This window comes from Taudactylus pleione, unplaced genomic scaffold (genome assembly GCF_031769625.1).
Source record: "Taudactylus pleione unplaced genomic scaffold, aTauple2 ptg000009l, whole genome shotgun sequence".
In the NCBI taxonomy this organism is placed as follows: domain Eukaryota; kingdom Metazoa; phylum Chordata; class Amphibia; order Anura; family Myobatrachidae; genus Taudactylus; species Taudactylus pleione.
The window spans coordinates 11,824,390-11,830,649 of record NW_028284412.1 but is presented as its reverse complement, the minus strand read 5'-3'; positions in this window follow the sequence as shown (position 1 = coordinate 11,830,649).

Genomic DNA, 6,260 nt, shown 5'->3' with positions numbered 1-6,260 from the left:
TCATTCCATAAAATAAAACCCAAAACAAAAACAAGAAAACAAGAGTCTGAGACACAGATTTCCGTACCTGAATCCCTAGACAGACACAGGAGTTTCCCAAAAATGCGCAGTCCAGTTTGAGCAAAATTACTCATCCCGGGTTTTAAGCTAGAATCCACTGTCCCGGTCACTCCCGACGTGTCAGTCCTCGGATCAGGGATAGGAATCTCGGTGGAACCTCCAAGTGATAGATCGGAACCAATCTATTGTAATTAATCACCAGCCCAAGCTCATTAGTGTATGTCAGACCCTTGCATTACTGAGATCTCAGGAGATGGAATCAACACAACATCAGTCTTGGCTTTAAGATTCCCTCTGGCTATATTTGCGTGTCATACAATAATATAAAGCACAGCATTCTTACTTTTGCAACATATCAGAATATTCACACATTATATCTCACTATAGCAGTCATTGTTATTTGTACATGTGGGAGTGTTAGGGGGGTAAGGATACACAGTCTTATTCATAACACTATCTGTTTGTACAATTCAAGGTTCTTCAGCTCATAGCTCAGCAGAAATCAGTATTTGTAATATACATTTAAAGCTATGAATACTTAAAGGCACACACCATCTTGTGATGGAGTCTTATGTGGATAGCTTAATAACAGATTTATCAGGTGTTAGACATTTCTGGTTTTATTCATGCCTGTTGAATCCACAGGGGGGAGGAAGCCTTTATCCATTGTATGATGTCTGTGGGAATCTGGGCCTTACTCAGGGATGTACATTAATGCTGCTGCTGCAAATCTGTATGAACCAACTGTCACAGCTGCCCAGAATTGTATTGAGACACCAACCAGTGGCTTTGCAAATCCAAACGACTGTGTAGAAAGATGCAGCTCGATTGCAGATCTGTCAAGTATATGGGACTTACGTCCGAGACGCAGGGAACCCCAAAAGAATCCAGCCAAGGACCATCCCCAGGGCATCACACGAAAAATGGAAAAAAGGTGAAAGTGAAGTGTAAAGTATAGTTGTGTAAAGATAAATCAATAAGTGTTAATGGTAAGGGGTTAAAATTACATAAATAATAGACAAACAAATAGAAAGGTGATAAAAAAATATCTATGTGAATTAAGTGGTGATGCCCTGAAAAAAGGCCCAGCCAGAGCAACTTCGGGGGCCCCACGCCCAAACGCTCACCCCAAAATAATTGTTGCTACCTAATAGTATATTGGGGTGAGCGTTTGGGCGTGGGGCCCACGAAGATTTATCTTTACACAACTATACTTTACACTTCACTTTCACCTTTTTTCCATTTTTCGTGTGATGACCTGGGGATGGTCCTTGGCTGGATTCTTTTGGGGTTCCCTGCGTCTCGGGCGTGAACCCCATAATGTTAGGGACGCTGGTATAGAGGAGCCTTGATGTTGGCCCAGCGCTTATTCATATATTTGCAAATGTATGTAAACCAATACCTCTGAATTTCTATTATCATGTAGGATTCAAGTATTTTTGTTGATTTTGCTGCAGTGTGCTGGAGGGAAACTCCCTTTTTTTCTGTAGCTCAGTGTAAACCCCACCATTTACAAGCACCTGTGCAATGTCATTAAGTTGATGTGAGCGACCACCAAACTTTTTGTTTGCAGTTTTGTGAGGCATGAAAGGAGCTAGCATTGGGAGGATGTGTTGGTCTGAATAGTGCCATTAGGAGGTTTCTGGGGTACCTTCTAGGTGAGTCTGCACTCAGCTTATACATGTACTGTTATTATGCAGTACATTAATTTGTAATTATATGACCCAGAGTGGGTGCTACTATTAGGTAGCAACAATTATTTTGGGGTGAGCGTTTGGGCGTGGGGCCCCCGAAGTTGCTCTGGCTGGGCCTTTTTTCAGGGGATCACCACTTAATTCACATAGATATTTTTTTATCACCTTTCTATTTGTTTGTCTATTATTTATGTAATTTTAACCCCTTACCATTAACACTTATTGATTTATCTTTACACAACTATACTTTACACTTCACTTTCACCTTTTTTCCATTTTTCGTGTGATGACCTGGGGATGGTCCTTGGCTGGATTCTTTTGGGGTTCCCTGCGTCTCGGGCGTGAACCCCATAATGTTAGGGACGCTGGTATAGAGGAGCCTTGACGTTGGCCCAGCGCTTATTCATATATTTGCAAATGTATGTAAACCAATACCTCTGAATTTCTATTATCATGTAGGATTCAAGTATTTTTGTTGATTTTGCTGCAGTGTGCTGGAGGGAAACTCCCTTTTTTTCTGTAGCTCAGTGTAAACCCCACCCTTTACAAGCACCTGTGCAATGTCATTAAGTTGATGTGAGCGACCACCATACTTTTTGTTTGCAGTTTTGTGAGGCATGAAAGGAGCCAGCATTGGGAGGATGTGTTGGTCTGAATAGTGCCATTAGGAGGTTTCTGGGGTACCTTCTAGGTGAGTCTGCACTCAGCTTATACATGTACTGTTATTATGCAGTACATTAATTTGTAATTATATGACCCAGAGTGGGTGCTACTATTAGGTAGCAACAATTATTTTGGGGTGAGCGTTTGGGCGTGGGGCCCCCGAAGTTGCTCTGGCTGGGCCTTTTTTCAGGGCATCACCACTTAATTCACATAGATATTTTTTTATCACCTTTCTATTTGTCTGTCTATTATTTATGTAATTTTAACCCCTTACCATTGACACTTATTGATTTATCTTTACACAACTATACTTTACACTTCACTTTCACCTTTTTTCGTGTGATGCCCTGGGGATAGTCCTTGGCTGGATTCTTTTGGGGTTCCCTGCGTCTCGGACGTGAACCCCATAATGTTAGGGATGCTGGTATAGAGGAGCCTTGACGTTGGCCCATCGCTTATTCATATATTTGCAAATGTATGTAAACCAATACCTCTGAATTTCTATTATCATGTAGGATTCAAGTATTTTTGTTGATTTTGCTGCAGTGTGCTGGAGGGAAACTCCCTTTTTTTCTGTAGCTCAGTGTAAACCCCACCCTTTACAAGCACCTGTGCAATGTCATTAAGTTGATGTGAGCGACCACCATACTTTTTATTTGAAGTATATGGGACTTCTGAGTAACCCTATGGTCATGCCAAATGGCCAATGGGAACTGAGCCATTTTCACTGCATACAGCAACACATTAGAAGATAGACACGCCTTTGGAAACGGTGGTGACAAGCCTGCGTTTCAGCTGCCACTTCCCCATTGCAGCCCACAAATGGTCCCTGCCTGTCAATCACTTTGCGAATGAATCCACTCTGTGAGTGACAACGAAAATGAAACTTGCCGCATGCGCTGTGCGACTCATACGCATGCACAGATTACCGATAATCACTCAAACTGCGTAAACATCGGCACTCCATTTATTTTTGAATCAGGCCAAGATACAATAAAAGGAAATCGTCTTTGTGTGCTTGTGCCGATAACGATGTACGTTCCTCTCTTTGCTACACTGCAGATTTCCTTAGCATCTCTGAATCAAGCTTTATCTTCTTTTTAGTTTGACAATATATAACCAGGGCCGGCGCTGCCATGTCTGTGATACCTGGCATTGTGGTGCTGGGGTATGATCCTACAGACTCAGTGGCAGGAGCAGATGATGCTCATACCCCCTCACTGCTAATGTAAGAAGCAAGAAGCTGGTGATTGCAGCACCTGTACCTGTGATTTGGGTGCCCACATGGCTTCTGCCTGCCATGTGGGTAATGATCTTATTTCATTGTTCCCGACAATGAAAGGTGGTTCTCTGTTTTGTGACCAAATGTAGTCTTTGTATGTTACAACTAGTTTATTTACCGCAAGCAAGACCTCCCTCTCTTACCAACAAGGGTGTAAATAAATACTTATTGTGCTATTGCATTATGAAACCTTGACTCCTAATGACACTACTGGGCTGATGCAGCATGAGTAATATACCAGTTTGTGTAGTTTATCTTGCTTGATATCACTGTACATATGTCAGACTTGTGTGATTCTGGGCCTTTTGGGAAGGAGCTTTCTAACATTGGCCGAGTACAGTAATAGCGTATTCATGCACTTGTGAATGGATGCAGGCTGGGATACAGACATATACTGTACGTCGGAGAAAGCTGTATTATTTGCTTTTGGTCGGGGGAAGATGAACTTAAGAAGCGTACACATGGGGCGATATTTTGGACGACTGAACGATATCATAATCGTTCAGTCGTCCAAAACGATCAACGATAACGACCTGCGATGCGCGCTCCTGCTGGTCGTTGGTCTTTGACGTTCATCGCCTGAACATGCAGGCCAACCTGACGATATTGTCAGGTTGTTGCATGTTCGGGAATGAGGGAGGGAGCCTAGTACTGAATGTTATCGTTCATGATATAGTTTGGTGTTTGTGCTGAGACACACTAGAAGATGTCGCTCATGGAGCAAATCCTCTAGTGTGTACGCACCTTAATTCCCTTTTTACACTTACACGGCCAGGAAGGCTCACAGCAGACGTAGCATTCCTCTGGTTTGAAGCATCTGGAAAATCTTGTATGAACACAACCTCAATGCTCACAAATCAATACATGCAGGGCCGTAGACAGGCGACCCAGGCCCCATTACTATCGAAGGGGCGTGGCCTAATCACAGGAGGCGTGATCCCCCCACAGCCAGAGGAGAAGAAACTTCTGCTGCTGCTCAGAGTGTGTTGGGTTACTGACATAAGCCTGTGCCCATGTAATTAGCACACGCACCCCTCCCCCCCTCTCGGCGCACCTGAATACATGGAAATCCCAGACTTCCAAGATGCACCCTGCACCCATTATAGATTTGCCCCTGCCTACCACTCTTTCTATACCTTCAGTCGGTGATCTACACTGCTGGCTCCAGGCCTGTGCACGGAGCAACTTCACCAGCACTCTCCTACATCTAGAACTGGTCAGTTATACTGCATAATTACTGTGTATCATCACTAAAGCCATTGTATTTGGCAGTGCCACCTGGATAACAGTGATACAAAGGTATAAGTACCCCTTCAGCATCGTACGTGGCAAATCAGATTTGTCATGCTTCTTCCCCATTAAGGTCACTCCCCTTTTTTCGAACTCACGTCTTTTGTCCCTATTTGAAAAATGCTCTTTCTGGCCCAGGTAGCCAAAAAGTCTAGTTATGTCTCTGCCAGCAAGTATCTATATAGAAATACAGTATGTTTCAATATTTTACATAAAACTTATATGCCCCCTCACTGATGGTATTCTGCAGGCCTGGCTGTCTCCCATAACTGCACCAAATGTGACACAGTGGAAGCAGGTTTGCTTCCCTGTATGTGGGAAGCCCTAAGAGCAGAAGTTTCTGGTTTCAAATTAGTTGCTGCTGTGGGGAACACATAGTCAAGTGTGTACCCTTCATATGTTTATGGGCGACTCTAGGAATCCTGCCACAGGAACAAAGAGTCACAAGACTTACTGGCAGTCAGCGCAGCAGCTGGAAAATCTATCCTGCAGGCATGGGTCCATCCTGAAGCACCTACTCTTACTTTGGGCCTGATTCAGAGGTGGCCGCTAATAAAACATCAGGCGCAAGCACATAAAGTTTTACTTCTGCACATGCATCTGAGACGCACTGATCATGGATCTCTATGGTTATCGCCAGGGGGCGCATATTGAAATTGCATGGAGATCCATGCCATTTCGATGGGCATTCCTGGGTGGTGATTAGGGGGCAGTGGCTAACTGTGTCAGGGGCGTGACGGTATCAAGTGGAACCCCATCCTACAGTCTGCAAAATACCACATAGTTAGATTTACATATCACTGCTCGAGATCCTTCCATCCAATGTTAATGTCTTTATGGGCTATGACATTGTTGAGAATAGGTTCACCAGTGATGTCACCACTAGCCTATATGTTGTCAGGGAGTTTGCTGTATACTTATGGTTGGCCTCTGTATTAAAACTCATTGTGGCAAATGTCAGTGGAATTTTTTACACATATAGGGTCTCATTCAGAGCCGCTCGCAAGCAGGTCGATGTTGAGGCCCTGCGCACGCGCAGCAGCCGCACTGCACGTGCGCAAGCCCCGGAGCGAGGGAGAAATTCTCTCGCTCCGGGGCTCACTACAAAAGGAGCGGCTGTCGATGGTGATCGACAGCTCGCACTGTTTTGTAAGCGGGGTGGGGGGGGTGGCTGGCCAAATGGAGGCGTTCCCGAAGGAACGCCTGCCATGTGGGGGCGGCCCCACTGACATCACTCGTGATGTCAGTGGTGAGCTTCCGGCTCTAATAGA